Source organism: Dermacentor albipictus, chromosome 8 (genome assembly GCF_038994185.2).
Source record: "Dermacentor albipictus isolate Rhodes 1998 colony chromosome 8, USDA_Dalb.pri_finalv2, whole genome shotgun sequence".
In the NCBI taxonomy this organism is placed as follows: domain Eukaryota; kingdom Metazoa; phylum Arthropoda; class Arachnida; order Ixodida; family Ixodidae; genus Dermacentor; species Dermacentor albipictus.
In genome coordinates, this window is record NC_091828.1 from 4,986,333 (window position 1) to 5,008,491 (window position 22,159).

The following is a 22,159-nucleotide window of genomic DNA, read 5'->3' on the forward strand; positions in this document are numbered from 1 at the left end:
TTGTTGTCAGCGCTCACTGAAAACACCACGCGTGAGCTCTCCCGGACATTTCTGTAAGTACTTTCGAAACAAGAGAAGTTTCTTCCAGTCTAAATAATAATCTTGGGCAAACTGAAAGCACACAATCGTTTACAGCCGCTATCTCTTTACCGAATACGTACAGTGAACGCCACTGCGCGCGGTCGCCGCGATCGAGACTCCCGAACCGGCTTCTTGCGTGAAAGGTAGGTAAACGCTGAGAGCGAACCATGTGAAATATGTTCTTATAGTGTTTGTATAACTAAATGGAGCGTAACAGAACGAAGCCTCAATGCAGCGATCGCGCAGATTCGCAGCGACCGACTGCGCGTCTGCATGCTTGTCCGCCCACTGTTTCGCTTTCTCCGCGCGCGCGTTTTCGTACCGTGCCATGAGCTTTACGCCGCAAAATATGAGCATTTCACAGTATACAAGCAACCATTGTTGCGTGGGCGCTATCAGAGCTGTTCAAAAATAATTTCATTTTATAGACTTCGACGCCTACGGGGATTGTGATGTGCTGTCGCGACGATTCAATCTTTTTTCTTCTTCCAAGTTCTTCGACCTTTCGATACTATTTCTCGAGTTGCATCGCACTGTATGTTTATCGGCGTTCTCAGCGTGCAATTTCCCGCTTCTCCTTTTTTGTAATCCAGTGCATTAATTCATAACATAAACATGACCATATGCCATGCTTTTTTTAAATGTGCTTCTTACCGCTGCCTTTCCACTCCAATGAACTTGGCAGTATCTATAGTATCGACAAGTTCATAGACCAAACCGTCACGACATTAGTCGGACAGCGGACTCGAGCGTGCGTCTCAGTGCGTGTTTTCAGAACATCGCAGACCGGGCGCCGTAGCAGAAATCTTCCTCGCGTCTGTGCTTGCTGCATACCCGAGTTGTAGCCGATGACTGTTTGCCGGTTATATGTTTCGCGAGCCAAGCTTCACGTAGCTTCTTGTCTTGCGGCTACGTGTGAATAAGGCTGACACCGACCTCCGTTACGTGCGTCCGGTCCTGCGGCACCGAGCAGTAGCCTACCATGTCGCGCGCCTTCAAAGGCAGCCACTACCTATTGTAGTGCTTTCAAGCGTTGTAAAGGAGACACTCGAAGCGGGTAAATTTCGCCACTAAATGAAAACCGCAGCGTACGAGGGAATTTAAACTCGTTTTCAGCTCGCTTCGGCGCGCCCGAAGCAGCCGACGCGGCTGCTATGTCCACGTGATCCCTCCTAGCACGTCACGCCGACGGTGGCGCCAGCTTTTCCAGTGGTGGAGCTCGAGGCCAATAGACGAGGCTACCTAAAGTTTGCCCGCGCGGCACTAGCGCCGAATGCTTCCCTAGCGGAGCGATGGAAGTTTAGCAAGGTCGTCGCTGCGCTGGCGCGCGCCCGTGTTCTGTACAGCGGGAGCGCACGTGCGCTTGGTTTTTGCGATGCCGAGCGTGACCTCATCAGCCAGGAAAGGTAGCACGCAATACTGATGTGTTGTCGATTGCCACAGCAGCCTCGAAAACACGAAAGGTCCTACGCCGCCCTTGAAGTTCTACAGATTTCCTGGGAAGTGGTACGAGGACAGACTGCAAGCATGGATAACTGCAGTGCGCGGCCAAGCCAAGTAAGTCTCATACTTTCTCATTCGCGTGTAATATCTTGAAAGCGGTATAGGCATATGCCTGTTGTTAGTGCCCGGCCGTTTGTTTAGTCGCGTCGCGTTGTTGAATTGTGGTGGCATCCGCTGTTTGTTAGCGGTAAATGCATGCGTGTTGCGCCGCTAAGCTCTACGACGCGTGCTCGATTCCCAGCCACGGCGGCCGCATTTCGAAAGGGGCAAAATGCTAGAACACCCTTGTTACCGTGTGCTTTGATTTTTGTGCACGCTAAAGAAGCCCCACAGGTTAAAATTATTCTAGAGACTCCCCATTATCGCGGGCCTCATAACGATTTCGTGGTTTTGGCATGGTTTTGGCACTTAGAATCCCCGAATTTATTTGATTGCACTGTGGCTTCCCTCGCGATCGGCATGGACGAGCTCAAGAGAATTATTTCCCTTTTCCAAATGCTGCAACTTAAATTACTAGTTGTGCAGGTAATGAAAGGGGCCGCGCTCTACTTTTGTGTGGTAGCAGACCGTATTTAATGCAAGCCACGGTCGTCGCGTGCGTCGGAAAGCGGCAGATCGGAAAGCAGCCGCTCGAGACGTGCGCGTTATGTTTGTTGTTTGCCCATGCTTTCTAAGTATCTAAGTGTGCAAGTATCATAACTTGTAGTGGTACCACTCTTGTAGAATATATGCACACAATCACAGGAACGTTACCTTTGCAAACATATTATTGGGAGTAATTTAATCCCCACAACAAATAGGCACACATACTGTTTCATTTATATGCGATGCAGATGGAAGCGACGCCAAACAGACCAATGGCAATCACAACAGTCTTCTCAGCAGTCAGCACCACCGGGACATGTGTTTTCGTACTGCAGCGACACAGCTCTTGAGCAGCAGCAAGACACGTGTGAAACAGACTCCAGAACATGCCTTTGTGAAGTGACGGAACCGTCAAGAAGCAGCCCAATGGATCTGCAGTCATCGAGTAGTATGACAACAGAAGTTCCTGCTGCCAGTGTGACTTATGTTGTAATTGAAAGAAAGGTGGCTAAATTTCTGAACATGGTGCGTACCTCTAACTCGACGTCGTCTACGATCTTGTCGGACACCTGTGACACGCACTTGGCTTTCACTCTCACATCACCGTCCACAATTTGTTCAACGCCATACACGTTCGGAAGCAGACGCTCCCCTATCGTGGGGTTGCCGCCAAGAAAAAAAGCTGTCGGCGTCGGCAACCTTCTTGAAACCACACGGCAATCTTTGCATCGTGAGAAACACGGACTAGGTCGAAAGCTGTGCCCAGCGCGATACTTCAACCAGACGCCTGCGCCATGGACACACTAGCATGCCACAAATTCCACATGCACCACACTTTGAAAGGAATTTCCGAGTGAAACGGTAGCACTAATTGATCCATCAGTGCGCGATGGTATTCTTATTTATTCTTGCACGAGCGGCATATATTGATATACTTGTGAACATCTTCCTTCAAATTATTCCCCGTGAACCTTGGCAGGATCGTGAAATATTGTGCTGACCACCTGGGTCCAATGTGTCATAGTACACGTGGCGCCCTTGTGAAGAACCAGAGTCTCTGGGGTAACGTGCCTTGTATGGTCAAACCGTAGGTTTTCGTGCACTTATACCAGTTTCATGAGGTTTAACAGCTCTTGTGGAAGTGAAGGCGCTATATTTGCAGCGGTAACATTGATATCGAACTGCTGCAGCTTGGTTATCCAGTGTGTGAGCTTCTCCTTGGGCGCCGACATATTCGGAATATTAGTCCAAGCGTAGTAGCCCAACAGAGTGAAATTTGCAACTCTACTTGGTAGCCCCGTGTATAGAGTTCAAATTTTATTCAGTCGATGTACGATCGAAATTGTGCACTGCCGTAACGACGCCAAGTGCTTCTTTGTCAGTGTCAGTGGTAGAGAAGTTGAGTACCAAAAACTTCAATGATTTGGGCTAATATTGCGTGTCTCGAAGCCACTGATTTGTTGGAAGTCTACTGGCTTTCTGAAAGAGCACTGGCCGGTGAATTATATCATGTACCCTTTTTCATCTTGCACTATAGGCTAAAGTCGGGTAAAGCAGTGGGACAGACTATGCGGGGCATTCAGAAATGCATGAGTTTGATTTAAATGGCATGGCTTTATTTCTGGCTTGATGGCTCTACAAAAATAGAAATGTCGCAGCTTCACTGGAAACGCGAAGCATCGATTGCGATAGCAAGTTATTGCACAGCTATACGAAGTGAGGATAGTAGCTTTATCAGCAGTATCAACTTGGAGACATTCGCTTATTAAATGAATTGCTGACCGTGGTGTCAGCGCGCACAACCCAACATAAACACACCACACTCGATGAGCGCGGACACACGCTGCTAAACGCTCGACGCTCCGGCGTGCAAGCGCGCCAGCAGCAGCGAGCGAAGTGACGTTCGTGTGGTCTATTGCTTCAACACAAGAGCGTCGAGGACATAGCGTGCACAAAGGCATGATGTGTTCATAGATTCCTTTCAACATACGGGGTGCGCGACAGCGCCAGGCTGTGCAAGGTACGCACTTGTTCGTGGAGTCGCAGCCAGCCCACTCCCTTCAGCACGGGCTCCCCGCATTCATCCACATTGACCCGTGTACTTGTTTATCTTTATCGGGCGACCAGGTTTCACCACATAAGAAATGTTATCGCACAGCGCAGGACGCACCTGCATGTATCGGAAGTTCCTGGAATGTTATCGATAGTTCCATCCACCGTCTGTCATTGAACCTTGTGTAATCTGATAGCATGTATGAGCGACGCGAATAGTCTTAAACTTTGTGGAAGACACGCGGGTCCCAGCGATTACTCTGGAACATTCGACGACTGATGTATTAAAGCCGACGCACTTGATCCACTGATCAGATTTCAACAATCGCCGGCTGTGTTCGCCGCTATCCTTGCGTTTTAAGTGCAGCCTGTTTATTCCTCATTCACAGAATTTCTACTGTGTCCTTTGCCGTCACTACTACGTAACAATATATAACGCACGAGAGTGAGCCGCGCTCATCACTTCCTCTTGCGCTCAGTCGCGAAATGCGTCATTATTACCGGAGCACAATGCCGCCCCCATCCTTCCTTCCCATCCTCCCACGGCCTTTCGCGCTACGGAAGTCTAGACAAAGTAACGGAAGACTGCGTGTTTACTCACCATCCTCTCCTCGGCGCGCGCCAGATTGAGCCGCTACCGTCACTCCCTCTCACGCCTAGTCGCGAAACGCGCAGTTGTTCACGGAGCACAATGCTACGCCCCTCCTTCCCTATCATCCCCTCCAGCATCTCGCACTACGGAAGACTACGTGTTTGCACACCGTTCTCTCCTTGGCGCGCGCCAGATTGAGCCGCGATCATCACTTCCTCTTGTGTCCAAACCCCAAATGCGCAGTTGCTGCCCGAGCACAATGCCACCCCTCTCCTTCGGGCCCATACCCCCACGGCCTTTCCCGCTACAGTAGACTGCGCGTTTGCCCACCGTTCTCTCCTTGGCGCGCGCCAGATTGAGCCCAAAGCGTCACTTCTTGCTCCCAGTCGCGAAGTGCGCAGTTGCCGCCAGACCACAATGCCGCCCCCCTCCTTCCCTGTGGAGTACTGTGCGTTTGCTCACCGTTTTGTCCATGGCGGTCCCCAGATTGAGCCGTGGTCGTCACTTCTTGCGCCCAGTCGCGAAATGCGCAGTTGCTGCCTGACCACAATGCCCTCCCCTCCCACTCCCCACGGCCTTTTGCGCTACGGAATACTGTGCGTTTGCTCACCGTTTTCTCCATGGCGGGCGCCAGATTGAGCCGCGATCGTTACTTCCTCTTGCGCACAGTCGCGAGATGCCCAGTTGCAGCCTGACCACAATACCGCCCCCCTCCTTCCCTCCCACCCCCCACGTCCTCTTGCGCTACGGAATATTGTGCATTTGCTCACCGTTTTCTCCATGGCGGGCGCCAGATTGAGCCGCGATCGTTACTTCCTCTTGCGCCCAGTCGTTAAATGCGCAGTTGCTGCCCGATCACAATGTCACCCCTCTCCTTCCAGCCTATCCCCTGACGGCCTTTCCCGCAACGGTAGACTGCGCGTTTGCTCACCGTTTTCTCCTTGCCGTCCGCCAGATTGAGCCGCGATCGTCACGTCCTCTTGCGCCTACTCGCGAGATGTGCAGTTGCTGCCCGAGCACAATGCCACCCCTCTCCTTCCCTCGAATGCCCTCCGGCCTCTCACGCTACAGAAGACTGCGCGTTTGCCAACCGTTCTCTCCTTAGCGCGTGCCAGATTGAGCCGCGAAACTCACTTCCTCTTGCGCCCAGTCGTTAAATGCGCAGTTGCTGCCGGAGCACAATGCCTCCCCCTCCTTGCCTGCCATCCCCCACGGCCATGGGCGCTACGGAAGACTGCGCGTTTGCTCACCGGTATCTCCTTGGCGCGCGCCAGATTGAGCCGCGATTGTCACTTGCTCTTGCGCCCAGTCGCGAGATGTGCAGTTGCTGCCAGATCATAGTGATGCCCCCTCCTTCTCTCAAACCTCCACCCCCCCTCCCCCCAGCGGCCCTACCCGCCACGGTAGACTGCGCGTTTGCTCACCGTTTTTTCCTTGGCATGCGCCAGATTGAGCCGCGACCGTCACTTCTTGCGCCCAGTCGTTAAATGCGCAGTTGCTGCCGGAGCACACTGCCACCCCTCTCATTCTCTCGAATTCCCTCCGGCCTCTCCCGCTAAAGAAGACTGCGCGTTTGCCCACCGTTCTCTCCTTAGCGCGCGCCAGATTGAGCCGCGAACCTCACTTTCGCTTGCGCCCAATCGTTAAATGCGCAGTCGCTTCCGATCACAATGCCACTCCTCTCCTTCCGGCCTATCCCCCACGACCTTTCCCGCTACGGTACACTGCGCCTTTGCTCTCTGTTTTCTCCTTGGCGGGCGCCAGATTCAGCAGCAATCGTGACGTCCTCTGGCGCCCAGTCGCCAGATGCGCAGTTGCTGCCGGAGCACAATGCCACCTCCCTCCTAGTGTTGCCAGGATTGGCTATATATAGCCCAATTGGGCTACAGAAAAAAAAATTGGCGTCAACTTGGGTGAGTTGGCTACGTGGCTATATTTGGGCTACTGAAAATCTGCGACTTGGCTTTGTTTGGGCAATGAGTGGCGCCTTAACCCACGCTCCAGAGCTGACTCTCATAGAGTAGAAACAAGTCTTGAAGACTATGTTTTAGCTGGCTGAGCCGGCAGCGCGACTGTGCGTGTGCGCGCGAAATGCCCCCTCCCCTCAGTGCATTGTTCTCTGAGGCGATGATTTTATCCTTGACGCACCAAAATTTACACCGCGCTTCACCATGCCAACATTTACGCCAGCAATGTCGTCTAATCTTCATCTTATCCCGACACCCAATCACCGCGTATCGGGATGATCCTGGGAGTGGAGGGTGTTTCACAGTACACTGTACTAACTTGGTTATGCTCAGAAACGAAGAGCAATAAGGTTGGGCGATCGTGGCGCCGGCATGATAGGAGGGAAGCACGGGTAGATGACACGCTCTAGTGTGTCCATGGCGCAGGCGTCTGGTTGAAGTATCGCGCTGGGCACAGCTTTCGACCTAATCCGTGTTTCTCACGGTAAGCTTCTTACTGCCATTTTCCTTAGCGTGCGAAATGAACTTTAAAGCGATAGCCTTAAAGGCCCCGTGTCGCAGAAAATCCGGCGTTGGCGCCGTTGTCCGTGTGAGAAAAAAGATCCCGAACCACGTAGGCCCTTCGGCTGGCGCATATGCATTACTGAAATAATTTATTTTCTCAAAGTAAAACGCGTCAGAAAATTCGTAAAGTACGACTTACACTAAACCTATAGACATGGTAGCCCCGAATTGTACTTTGAATATACGAGAAAACACATCTTTGTTACGCGGAACCTCGATCACAAACCTCGTTTCCATCTGCCGTTCGACGTCTTAGTAGGGGGGCGATGGTTTGGCTAGTTGGTTTTCCATGATATTGTGTGCTCCAACGCGAAGCGGGACAGGGGACTATGGAAAAAAACGAGGACAAGCGGTCACTGCCAAGTAGGAGCGGCGTGTCCCGCTCAGTTCAAATGCAACACCATCCATATCGCACTCGCCTCCGTGGCAGCGGCGGCACCTGCCATGCGAGTGGAATAAAAAAAGAACCAGAAAGCTCGCCTTCAAATCAATCAATCAATCAATCAGTTTTATTTCATCTCTCAACAAAGAGAGAAAGGGGGTGGCGGGAAAAAGCTGCATTACTGCAGCTTGAATAAGCCTAGCCCCCGGTGGTACAATTCGATAGTATGCAGCAGTAGTATAGGTACATAACATAAGTCAAGGCACTTAACAGGCAATGTGAAAAAAAAAAAGGTAACATGGACGTACAGGCAGTAATTTTTTTTGTGCAGAACAACAACAAAAGAAATTGAGGAAAATAGAATTACATACGAAATAATTTCAGAAAAATAAGCTGTGAATACAGCTAAAAAATGAACAAAAATTGAATACATCAGATGTATCGAACTCGAAATAAATAGATGACATAAGCATATGTGCATACATACACATATACATACACTAATACTAATGTATACCAATACCAATGTACATACTAATATGTATACAATAATCCAATACAAGTACAGGAATCACACAGCGGGATGTTGCGAGAGGAAATAAGTGAAAAAAGAACGAGGAGACATAGTATCCGGGTTTAACCCACTTGTAATTAGGGTGTTTAGTAGATCAGCTATGCGGTAGTACCGTGCATATTGTTCGCCTGCAGTGCATGCAGGTAAACATTATGGCAGCATACGCTGCAGTGTAGGAGTTGAGGACCGACTTCGGGGTGAAAACAAACTTGGGAGGGTTTATTTTACATTATATACAGAGAGGTGAGAATCAAGTAACAGTCGTACAGTCATTACGGGCCGGCAGCAACTCGGACGCTGCGGCCCGCGGCAAGAAGTTCGAGAGAGGTGAATCAGGGAATGCTCTGGTCTCTCTGGAATGCTTCTTTTAAACCCTTCGAGGAGTGGAAGTCGCGTCATGTTCGGCCAATGGGAGAGTCCGCTCAGATGACGCCATTTTCGGCCAATGGTTGGCGCCCGTGTCGCGGTGTCAAACCCGGCGGCTCTCTGCGGTCTTGCCTTGCAGACTTGCAATGCGCTCTTCAAAGGAGGAGAAGGGGGGACGCTTGGGCTCCATTGTCCGAGGGCCCACCTGCTCCCGGTGGTGCGGCCCCGCTGTAGTAGCAAATGCCTTCTTCAAAGGCGAAGAAGTGGGACGCTTGAGCCTTCCCGGTACATCACAGCCGTCTTGCTTCGAGACCCACTTTCCTTGCAACAGTGCCGGGCTATCCCTTCGCTTTATGGAAAGGTGAAGCATTGAATAGCTCTCGGCGGTGTACGAACTTGTTTGCACGTGAACTTGTGGCCTTCAACTTGTTTGCTCGAGGGCTCCTCTGGAATGTGCTTTCCGTGTTTCTGCGCTTCTCAATTAGTTGTGCTGCGATTCGATGTGGTCCGGGGAACTCGAAGTAGACGCAGGAAACAGCCCCATATCTAACAGCAGTTTCCGGAAAGCGTGAGCAAGCAGTCAAGGATCTTTGAATGCTATCAAGTTCCACTCTTAAATCTGAATACTAAAGAGCTGAAAACCAATTTTCAAGGCACCTATTTTTTAATGCAATGGAATGTTTACCGGTCAGAGTGCGTAAGCAAGAAGTGGTAACGCGGAAAACGCCGTGGAATATTTTTATCAAAATTATTTTATCTGCAGTGAGGATGTAGTCTTTCCGTGGCAGCTTGCTGAAAGTAGTGATAGGTGAGCACGATAGTGATTATACAACGGAATTAGTGGGAGGCAGACGACAAGTGCGGCCGTAATTGTGACAAAGTATTTTGTATAGCAATTCTACGTTCCTGCGATTCATGTTCTCCGAAGTGCTAAGTACTTTTGCCGTAATTGCTGCGTGTTTTCATTGTTTCCTGTCCAACAGCTTTGGTATTTAAACAGTCGAAACGAAACCAATCGGATTGAAAACGAAACGACGGTTTTGCAAGTGTTACGCAGTTCAGCGTGTTGCCGTAGATTTCACTGTCAGGCTTCGCCACATGGCCTTTGAGATTTTCTACCCCAATTAAAATTATAATCCCTACTTCAATCCCGAACAGTGTGCCTATTTCTATCCCCATAAATTATGATCAGTTCGTTTCCATTAACGTCTCACAACATATTCTGGCCAGTTGTCCCTCAAGCGTCCTCCAAGTTTTTTGTTCGTGCATGCATTCGAGATTCATTTCGATAGGTACTCCCTTAGCAGCGATTCGTTGGAACTTGAGTTCCCGGGGCCAACAAAATTGTTCTGTATGCAAGCATCATGTAGCTGTTGTAGATGTCAAGGGTCGACGTAATGGCGTCACGGACGTTTTTTTTTTCTTACGACGGGTTGTACAAAAGGGGATTACAGTAGTTCAACGTGAAAATGTATATATATATAAAACTGAGCATACCAATGGCTATATTTGGCTACAAATTTGCTTTGCTCTTTTTTGTGTTTGGCTACATTTGGGCTACAGTTTCTCTAGCTTTGGGATACGCCGCGTTGTCCGACCTGGCCACACTGCTCCCTCCTTGCCCCCCATCCCCCACGTCTTTTCACGCTATGGAAGACTGCGCGATCGCTCAACGTTTGCTCCTTGGCGCATGCCAGATTGAGCCGCGATGGTCGGTTTCCTCGCGTCCTTTCACTCGTATACACAGCACAGGACGCGTGCCGACGTTGTTATGGCCCTTCGACATTATACAGAACATCATGGCGACCGCAAAAATGCACCTGGAGTGTCTAATAACTGATATCGCAACAAAACGCGATACGTAGAGGTGGAAACTCTGGGCGTCACCGTGTCTTGCTTTCCGTCCGGTGTATTTTGCGGTGACGCAATAATCCGTGAAGCACGGCGCACCAGTTCCGATAGTGCTAGAATCCTTGAATGTTGCGGCGGCCATGCATAGATATTGCTACGGAACAATATGTGCGATCACGAAAAGGCAAGCAGTGTGAACACGACGACGACGATTTGAAGCTAGCGCGGGCTGTTGCCTCTTAGCCAGGCACAGCGTATTTTCTTGTAAATATACTTGTACATAGCTTTTCGTCTCCGTCCTCCTACGTAACATATCTGGAGGAGGTGGACGTTCCCTGTACCTCGTCTCGGAGCTTCGCAGTGGGCGGTACGTCGAGCCTTCCTTCATGGCTCTCGGCGACGACAACCCGACTCCGCCGGCTCCGACACCTGCTGCCACTTCGACGACGTACATCACTCTCCCCACTCCCCGTGATCATGGCGTATTCTCGGGCAAAGATGGGAAAGACGTCGATGACTGGATCAGCCTGTATGAACACGTCAGCCGCAATAACCGGCGGGACCCTACTATTATGCTCGCCAACGTAGTCTTTTACCTCGGTGGCATACCTAGAGTTTTGTATCGCACGCACGTAAATTGAGCTCACCAGTTGGGTTTCACTTAGGACACAGCTTCGAGACTTGTTCGGCAACCCCTACGGTCCGATAACGATAACGCTCCGATAACGCCGCCGCTGATCCTCCTGCACCAAACCGCTCCTATTCTCGCTCGCCTTCGCCCCAACGCCGACAATCTCGCTCTCCCCAGCCCCGTCGCTCCTATTCGCTGACTCCTTCGGACGCCGCTCCCAGCCGGAAAACTAGACGATGCAGCGCCTCGAGGTGACGCTGCATTGCTCCCTACGCCGCCAAATCCTCTACTGATATTGCCCGCTCATCTGAACCTTGTTGACGTGCAAGTCGACGGTGTTTCTGTGTCTGCACTCATAGACACTGGGGCGCATTCGTCCGTGATGAGCGCTGACTTTCGTAACCGGCTCGAGAAAATTATCACGCCCGCCACGACGCCTGTTGTCCGTGTCGCCAATGGCGGAACAGCCCCGTAATTGGTATGTGTACCGCCCGCGTCTCCTTCGCCGATCGCTCAACAATCGTGCTATTCACAGTCATCGCCCACTGTCCCCACGACATCATCCTCGGCTTAGACTTCCTCTCCGCACATTCTGCTCTCATCGATTGTTCCGCCAGTACTCTCCGCCTTGACCTGCTTGTTCTGGACCCTGCTGAACCACACCCCAGTCGCCTCAGTTCCGTTGACTTCGTTCGCTTTCCACCTTCGGCAGTGACCTACGTTGACCTAGTGTCGTCCCCACCAGTCCCCGACGGTCACTACATCGCGGCTCCTATGCAAGACGTCCTCCTTACACGCGGGATCACAGTACCACATACAGTTTTATCTATTACGGCGAATTGCGTCTGCCTGCCAGTGGTCAACTTTGGCTTGACGACACAAGCGCTGCCACGCGGGATGTCTCTGGCCCAGCTTTGCTCATTCGAGGATCACTCAGTAGCATTCATTGCAGTAGACGACACTTCACCCGATACTCCTCTACCATCGCAGTCGGCAAATTGTACCATCGCTGACTTACAGAAAATGATTGCGCCCGACTTGCCGTCCGAGCACGCTCGTGAACTCTACCGCGTTCTGTTTTCCTACCACGATATTTTTTTACTTTAACGATCGTCCTTTGGCCCAAACTACAGCTGTCAAGCATCGCATTAATACCGGTGATGCCCCCCCTATTCATCGTCGCCCGTATCGAGTGTCACCAGCTGAGCGTCAAGTTATTCACGCAGAAGTTCGCAAAATGCTTGCCAAGAACATTATTGAACCATCATATAGTCCATGGGCGTCACCTGTTGTATTGGTCAAAAAGAAGGATGGCTCATGGCGCTTTTGCATGGACTATCGGCACCTTAACAGGGTTACCAAAAAGGACGTGTATCCCCTACCTCAGATTGATGACGCCCTTGACTGCCTGCACGGTGCTCGTTATTTCTCCTTTATTGATCTTCGATCCGGCTACTGGCAGATTGCCGTGGACGATCTCGACCGCGAGAAGACTGCTTTTTTAACACCCGACGGTCTTTATCAGTTCAAAGTGATTCCGTTTGGTCTATGTAACGCCCCTGCCACATTTGAACGCATGATGGACTCCCTTCTTCACGGTTTCAAGATGGTCCACGTGCCTGTGCTACTTGGACGACGTTATCATATCCTCCCCAACGTTTGCTACGCACCTCGAGGGCCTCTCAGCAGTCCTGGACGTTTTTCATCGAGCCGGTCTGCAACTCAACGCATCGAAGTGTCAATTCGGCCGTCGCCAGATTACCTTCCTTTGACATCGCGTTGACGCGAACGGAGTGCAAACGGACCCAGACAAGATCCGTGCTGTTGCGCGCTTCCCTGTTCCGAAGTGTGTCAAGGATGTGCGCAGATTCATCGGCCTTTGCTCGTACTTCCGCCGTTTCGTGAGAAATTTCGCCGCCATAGCACGACCACTAACCGAGCTTTTGAAAAAGACGCCCCTTTCCAGTGAGGCGATAACCAGGCCTCTGCATTTTCACATCTAATCGACATTCTGACAACGCCGCCCGTTCTGGCCCATTGCGATCCTTCTGCGCCTACCGAAGTCCGTACTGATGCAAGCGGTCACAGAATTGGCGCAGTACTGGCACAACGCCAGCGTCGCCACGACCGTGTTATCGCTTACGCCAGCAGGCTCCTACCACCCGCGGAGCGCAACTATTCCATCACTGAGCGTGAGTGTCTGGCCCTAGTTTGGGCGGTGGCGAAATTCCGCCCGTACTTATATGGCCGACCTTTTTCCGTTGTCAAAGACCATCACGCGCTTTGCTGGTTATGCTCACTGAAAGATCCTACAGGAAGACTTGGTCGCTGGGCTTTACGCCTCCGAGGATATTCGTATACTGTCACCTATAAATCTGGCCGACTACACAAGGACGCTGACTGCCTGTCTCGCTACCCGGTCGACGAGCCTGACAGCGCCGACAGTAGTAGCGCCAACGGCATTTTCTCTGTGTCTGCCTTCACTAACATCACCGATGAGCAGCACCGAGACCTATCGCTGCGAGCACTCATCGAGCGTCTGCGCTCTGCACCTACCGACGCATCCGTTCGCCGATATGTCCTCCAGGGCGGTATTCTGTATCGAAGGAACTTCCTCCCTGACGGCTCTGATCTTGTCGTACCAAAACAGCTACGACAGACTGTGTTCTTTGAGATGCACATGTCCAGGAATTCTGGACATTCTCCTTTGGAACTTCACGGCAACACACAAGTGTAACTCAATGGGAAAATTTTTTTCTAAATTATATTTCAGAATATAGTGCAAGGGTCAAAACGTTTCAACTGACTACAACAATAGGGTAGTCCCTTCTAGCAAAATATGCATTTTGGCACTTAGTCAGAACATTGGTGGTACGTTAAAGCAGATAAAGAAAGTCAGACAGGGGGGGTGAAGTCCAACGACAGGAGAAAATCGTTTTGCACCCTCCCGCCAGAGGGCAAATTGGCTGGAAAAAGTGCCAAATTTAAACCATAAAGCGATTTATTACAGTTGGCATTGAGGAGGTATTGGTAGAGGGAGTGTTATGCAGCCTGTTGGCACGTGCAGGCGTTTGAGAAGCAGCCGAGATGGAACAGAATGTTTATGCGTGTGCATGTCTTGAGCGTGCCTGGGTATGGTTCTATGCGCATGTTCGCTCTGTGTATGAGTGTGCGGGCGTGTGCCTCCGTATTCGCGTTTGCATGCGCGCGGGTGCGTGTATGCGTGTGTCAGCGTTCGCGACGTGTGAGCGTTCGCGGCGGATGTGCGTGCCTGCGTGTGTGTGTGCTTGTGCGCGCCCTTGCGGTGCCTGTGTGGGTGTGTGTGAACGTGTACGCGTGCCAACGTGTGTTTTTTGAGTTTCAGCATGGAGGATTGCGAACAAATGTGTGCGTGTTTGTTTGTGCATGGATATCTGAGCGTGCGTATTGTGTGTGTGCATATGACGGATGGAGAGAGAGTACGTGCGTGTGAGGGAGAGTGCAGTTGTGTGCGAGGGAGACAGTGTGTGTGTGCGTGCGAGGGAAAGAGAGCGTGTGTATGCGTGAGGGAGAGAGATAGTGTGCGTGTGTGTGCGTGCCAGGGGAGAGTGTGTGCGCGTGCTAGTGCATCCGTATGTGCATATGCTTGCACGCGAGTGCACGTATGTGTGTGTGAGCGTTCGCGGCGTGTGAGCATGCCTGCATCTGCGTGTTAGTGCATGTGTGTGCGCGCTTGCTTGCTTGCGGCGCATGCATGGCGGCGTGTGAATGTGCACGTGTGCGACCGTGCTTGTTCGTGTTTCAGCATGTATGCCTGCGGACATAAGTGTGCGTGTTTGTGTGCGCATGGATATCTGTGCGTACGATGTGCGCGATGAAGAGGGCGTGTGAATGCATGTGAGGAAGAGACTGTGTGCTCTTGCGAGGGAGAGAGAGTGCGTGTATGTGCGTGCGAGGGTATTTGCGTGTTTGCAAGTGTGAGCGAACATTTTCCTGCTTACACCTACTCTAGGACACAAACGCTATGTGGAGACCAATAAAGTCCGTGTTTAAATCCCCGAAACAAGAACGAATGACACCGCATTTGCAGCATTATCTCTTTCTGAAAGCGAAATCGAAAAAAAGAAATCGCCTGCGATGTCAGTAATGCAGCCCTTGGCTGGCGCGGCCCGTAAGAGGCTACCAAGCAGTTCAACTTCTTTATCTTGCTTCCGTCGGTGGTAGTGCAATGTCTTGAATGCAATGACGCGCAAAATCTGCACTATCATTCAATCGTGTATCATTTCGGTGACCAAGCTAGCTTTCGGCAGCGCACGTTTGTTGCTATATTGACATTTCAACTTTAAACGGCTTGCCTACGGAAAAAAAAACGCCGTGGTTGCTCAGTGGCTATGGTGTTGGGCTGCTGAGCACGAGGTCGCGGGATCGAATGCCGGCCACGGCGGCCGCATTTCAATGGGGGCGAAATGCGAAAACACCCGTGTGCTTAGATTTAGGTGCACGTTCAAGAACCCCAGGTGGTCGAAATTTCCGGAGTCCTCCACTACGGCGTGCCTCATAATCAGAAAGTGGTTTTGGCACGTAAAACCCCGCAATTTTTTTTTCGAAAAAAACAATGTGAATAAAAATCGACAGTCGTCTCGCCGCAAGGACCATACTCACGGAGCCGTGTCATTCATGACATTATCTCAAAAGGCTGGAAGCAGTCAGGTCGATGTTACCCTCGACTTTTTCCGCGTCCGTTAGGCTTTCAGAGAGTGCTTAATCGCAAAATATTTGTTCTCACTCTTACAGGATCATGTTTATTAAGCATATATTCGCTCACCTACACAATGTCGAAGACAGGCTCCGAACTACTCATTCGCTTTAGCCACCCAAGATCGATTATTTAAAAGATAATCAACATACATTCGTGAATTACGCACACAACTGCTCAACTTGCTCCGTTTTCGGAGGTTACCGTCTGAACACTCGAATGATAATAATGTCAGGAAGATTTACATTGATCTATTTCTTAAAATTTGGTGCCGTTAAAAAAGACCACCTGTATATTGATAGCGCATTAGGCATCTAATAAAGCAGGTGCGAATGCTCAGACAGGTTTTCTTGGCGCAATTCAAGTTGATAAACTTAGAAGACATGCATCCAACCATGCACCTCTGTCTTTACAATGTATTCTCCTACATTGTTCAAGAAATGCCTCAGCGCCACGTTACATGACAAAAGGTGTGTGGTGGCATTATTTGTTTTCCCTAACAGATTTCTGAGCGTTCGCGGCATCAGGCTTGGTTTTCTGGCGTCATCAGGAATCAGAACACTGAATTAGGGTCTGATTTATCTTGCATGAGTAATTGACAAATCGCGCAACAGAAGGTTCCCGCAATGATGTGTGATGATGACATTCTGCCACTAGCGAGAATGAATGTGATTTATACATGAGCGAATGTTTGTGGCTACGCAGCGAGAAACCTAGGCCTTAGGTTTAGCAGAGAAATCGGGAATTATGATGTTTAATGAAAAGACGGGTAATTACACGGTGTCAATTCAACAGCAAGTCATACGCGTAGTCAAACGGTGTATATGCATATTCAGCCATTGCATATTTGCTTGCTTACAAGGGTATGAGAGAGAGAGAGACAACTTGATGTAGTCGCCTGCAGAACGACACCATGACTAATTGGTGCCGTGACGCGGGCCCTGACGTCTTCTTAGCGGGTGGTCTCCACTCAACTCCAGCGCGTGTTACTCCCGCGGTCGGTCGCCCTGTGGGACAACGTTCCGTCAGTTTCGCTCGGCCTTTGTCTTTCAAGAGCCACCGAGACCTGCTGGACGGCCCAGGTTTGGCTTTCGCGGTCGTAGCATTCCGCCGCAGCCGCGAGTCGCGGCGGAATCGTTGTACTTGTCGAAGCCTCATTGGGGAACTTGGTGCAATCCCATAGGATGTGCGTCAGGGTGGCCCTCTCCCGCTGGCACACGCGGCACACATCACTCACATATAATTTAGGGTATAGATGAGTCATTAACACTGGGGTGGGTAAAGAAACAGTTTGCAATTGTCTGAACAGCACCGCCTCCGCTCGGCTCAGCCGCGGGTGCGGGGGTGGGAAAGTCCTTCGAGCCAGGTGGTGGAACTGTGTAAGTTCGTTGAACGTCGTCATGCGGTCCTTGGCACTACACCACGTTGGATGGTCGGTTGCAGCGGCGCAGTTGTTTAGCGCTCGCGCCACTGCGTGTGCCGTCTCGTTGTGGTTATCGTGCTTCTCGGACGCATCGTTGCCCGCGTGCGCCGGGAACCACTTGATTCTAACATACCGATTCTGTCGTTGTAGGTCAGCCGAGCACAGAACGCGCACAGCCTCACCACACACTTTGCCCTTTGCATAATTCCGCACTGCACTTCGGGAATCGCACAACACCATCTGGCACCCGGGGTCGGCAATGGCCAGGGCAATGGCCACCTGCTCCGCCTGACACGCCTCGCGGACCCGTAAGCTCGCCGCTGCCCTCGTCGCGCCGGACGACGCCTCGATGATGGTAGCTACGAACGCCGCCCAGTCTCCCTGGTATTCTGCCGCATCCACGAACCTTGCGTGCTCGTCCTTGGCGTGAAAGTCGATGAGGGCCTTGGCCTTCACCGCTCTTCTCTCCTTGTTATACTCCGGGTTCATGTTTCTCGGGATGAGGTCCACCCGAATCCGGCGCCGGGTTCCGTCCGGGACAGAAACGTCGCTACTCGCCGCTTTCGCTCCGGGCGTGACGCCCAAATATTGAAGTATGCGCCTGCCGGCTTCGGTCATAGAGAGCCGCTCCAGCTGGGCGGTCCGTTGCGCTTCCGCAATTTCGTCGAGGGTATTGTGTACCCCCAGGCTCAGGAGCTTGTTGGCGTTCGTACACTCGAATAGTCCGAGCGCCGCCTTGTAAGCTCGGCGTATCAGGGCATTGATTTTATTCCTTTCACATTGCATCCAGTTGTGGAATGCTGCAACGTAGGTGACGTGGCTGATTACGAAAAAGTGCACAAGCCGAATCAAGCTTTCCTCCTTCATCCCGGCCTTGCGGTTGGCGACCCGTCTGATGAGACGTATTGCGTTGGTAATCTTGGCTGTAAGGCGGGAAATAGTCTCGCCGTTGCCCCGTCGCTTGTCTATAGTTATGCCGAGCACCCGGATTTTGTCGACCTCCGGGATCGCGTGGCCGTTCCTCGTCACGATCTCGATGGCCTCGTAATCCCGCGCTTCGCTCTTCTTACGTCTGACGCATTTCGGTCGTAACACCAGCCATTCCTGATTATGTCGTTCTTTTTTCGGGTATGAGCCATTGCAACGAGAAACTTTAGACTTTCACCCTAATCAACCAATATTTCGTCTGCCAATGTACCCGTAAGGTTTGGGGCTGCTTCAACCACGGGCACTAGGTCGGAACTCGTGTTTCCATGGACTGCATACGTATATCGGCAATAAATCTAGAAAAATATATAGCGGTATTTTCTTCTTTATGTGGTAACAAGAGCCAGTTAAAGTATATGCCGCAAAGCACTCATCCCAATACTTCAGTGCTTTTTGTTCTAACACACACGTGCGCGCTACTGTATTTGACACAATGTACCATAATTTTGCATTTATTTCCGCCAGGCAGCAGTTTTTATTCTTAATGACACCAGGAAACCGAGCCTGATGTCACCAACACTCATATATGTAATCGGGAGCGCGCAAATGTTCTCGCATATACAGGGTGTCCCACGTAACTTGAGCCAAACATTAAAAATATGCAAATGCAACGTACCTAAACAGACTCAAGGTAACGTTTGCCATCGCTTGAAGATACTCAGATAATTCTTTTATTTAGGCATAATTAGATAATTAGCCCTAATAAATAATCAGACTCTCAAATATTATAATTAGGTAAAAAGTGTCAATGACAAAATTGTATAGCAATATGAAAACTCCCGATCAAGCAAAAACTGCAATGCCTCATAGCCCCGTAAGGCAGAGGCTACAAACACTCAGCAAAGTGAAGCGAACAGTGCTTAAATTCTTTCTAATAACGCACACAGCATACAACACAGCATGTCGAAAAATGTCATCATCAATGGCTCATACCCCCGTGAGCAATGGCTCCTACCCCAGCAAGCAATAAAAATGCAATTACACATAGTCCGAAGGAAGACGAAGAAGCCGACTAGAGCGGATGCGATGATTTCGGCTTCTGGTTTTTGCAATGATTTCGGTTGGTTTCCTTCCTCTAAACCGAGTAAATTATGCGTTAATCGACGCAGCAAGTTGTGAGGACTTCACCGGTACCGGACGTTTCACGGTGGGTGACATTTTCGACGTTTTACGAGTGTGTGAAGTTCCGACTGTGCCGCGGCACAGCCAACCCTAGCGCGGTAGCTAGGCCTAAACTCGGCGAGGCAGCGCGGGTAGGCCTGGGCCTAGCCCTGCGACCACGGGCCAAGATGGAGCGCAGGATGGAGATCGTGGACGGAGAAGACATCTCTCAAGAAGAAGCAAGCAGCCCTGGCTGGATGACGGCATATGGCCGCAAGAACGGCAGGGGGATGAGAGTGGCGACTACTACCCGCGAAGGCAACCCAAGACGTGGTGAGCGAAAGGACGGAGGCCGCACTGCCGCCCCACGGAGCGCGCACCAGCGCATCGTCGCCACTTCAAGGCTCCCTCGACTGCCAAGGGACACGTATCGCATCATCGTCAGGCCAAGGGACGGCCTGAACGTGACCAAGGTTGGCCAAATACGTTTCGAGCGAGCCCTAGCCATGGCGGCGGCCCTGGCTCAGGCCGAAATTGAAGAGGACACCATTTGCCCCAACGGTACCCAAAACATCTATGTGGTGTGTACTCCTTACGAGAAAAATGCGTGCGCCTACGTAAAGGCACAGCAAGTCCGACTAGGCGAAAGCACGTACCGGATCTCTGTGTACCCGGCTCCCCCTGACGACACGTGTAAAGGAGTAATACGGGGTGTCGACGTGGATGTCAACGAGGCTCAACTCCGAACAAGGATCGTGAACCGCCGCAACCCAGGAGCCATCGAGGCCAAAAGAATCAAGAACACCACGGCTGTGGTAGTATTGTTCAAGGGTATGAAGGTGCCCAGTTATGTGTCTTGCAGCGCCAGCATGTTTCGCTGCACGCTATACAGGAGACACATGGAGGTTTGTTACGCCTGCGGAGGTTTAGGACATCGTGCCGATGTTTGCCCTAACCCAAACAGCAAGTGGTGCCGCACGTGCGGACAGAAATCACCAGCGGATGATCATGAGTGCATTCCGAAGTGTTCGCTATGCGAAGGCCCACATCCCACGGCGGACAGAGTATGCAAACACAGGTTTCAAGTCCCCTACATCGTCAGAAGGAGAAGACGCCAACGTCACCGGCGTGCCGTGAAGATGCAGCTGGCCCGAGGAATGCAGTCACGCGACTCCAGCGTATGTACCAGCGTCGCCAGCACCCTTGGAAGAGGTCGCTCCAGGACGCCATCTACGCGGTGGCGCGACGCCAAGCGGAGCCGCTCCCGTTCCAGAGGGCGCTCGGCGTCTCGAACGAGATTTCAGGAGGAGCTCATCTGGGCGGATCGAGTGGCGAAGACGCCGAAACCCAGAAAGGTAACGCGGTCGGTATCGCCAGAGCATAGTGCAGAGCGGGAAATTCAACTACTGCGTCAGGAGATTGCTAGTCTCAAAGAAGAGCTATGCAAGCAGAAAGTTGCGCAGGCCATTCAAAGCAGGGTCGAGGGTGCGACAGCGGCGGATAATGCCGTGCAGAAAAGCACGCAGGAACCCAAAGTCGAGGTCAGCAAAGCCAAACGTAAGGCCCCCCCTCCACTTGAGGACGACTCGGAGATGAGCGAGTCGGAGATGGCCGGTGCGGAAAGCTCGCAGAACAAAATGCTCCAAGAGTTACTTAGGATTTCCAAAGAAAATCAGGCAAGCATTAACCAGCTCGCGCAGCGCATGGGAGCACTTGAAAGTAAAGTAGGAGCTATAGAGAATAAAGTAGTAGCAGTTGAAAACAAGATGGCTATAAAGGCCAATTCAAAGGTTCGTAGGCAAGCTGCAGCTAATGACGGCACTGGGATAGCCCCGAAGGGTCATCAAAATCTAAACTAGCAAAATGGCGGGCACTCAAAAGGATCTAGTAATTTGGCAGTGGAATTGTGCTAGCTTTCAAAGGCGCAAGACTTCGCTGCAACAGTACATTACAGCTGAGGCCAAAAGGCCGCAAGTAATTTTGCTACAGGAGACACTGTGTGTTGCACCCACCCTCGCAGGCTACAAATCGGTGGCGGCAAGGGGGGAGTCCAAGAGAGGTATAGCTACGCTAGTGAGCAAAAAGCTCGCATACGTTGAACATGATATTCAGCCAGGTCGCGGCAAAATGGAGGCGCTTCTGGTTGAGGTTATCCCCAACAGCTGGCTTAAACAAAGCGTGTTCATCCTCAATGTTTACAGCCCACCATCCGATCAGAGACAGTCTTTCCACTCCCTGTTTATGAAGGCGGCTTCGCTCGCTAGAGAGGCACCGTTAGTAATCGCGGGAGACTTCAACGCCCCACACAACGCATGGGAGTACATCAGGCAGACAGCTAAGGGCACAAATCTAGCGCGGGCCATCGATGACCTAGCGCTAACAGTCATCACCGATCCCCGTTTCCCCACGAGACTGGGCACGTCGGTGGCTAGAGACACAACCCCCGATCTTGCCCTTATCAGAAATGTAGAGCAAACAACATGGGATAACAAGCAAGAAAACCTGGGCAGCGATCACTTCATCATTAGTGTTACCCTTCAGGTCAGAGCCCCACAGGCCAGGGAATTCAAAGTTACGGACTGGGATGCTTTCCGTAAGCTCAGAAAGGAGGACACTGACGAATACGCCAGCTTCAGCGAACTCGTTGAGAGACTCAGAGCAGACGTTGAAAAGGCTACAAAAACTATTCAAACTGAGCTCGAGGTTTCCAGGATGGACCCGCACCTCGCACATCTCTTGGAAGCTAAAGCCTCTATTTTGAGGCG

At 51.3% G+C, this 22,159-nt stretch overlaps 1 protein-coding gene across 3 annotated transcripts in view; it reads right to left on the bottom strand.

Annotated features, from left to right (window-relative positions):
* The window catches only part of LOC135910434 (carboxypeptidase M-like), a 314,184-nt gene that overhangs the window by 110,480 nt on the left and 181,545 nt on the right, over positions 1 to 22,159 (bottom strand). The window lies entirely within an intron of this gene.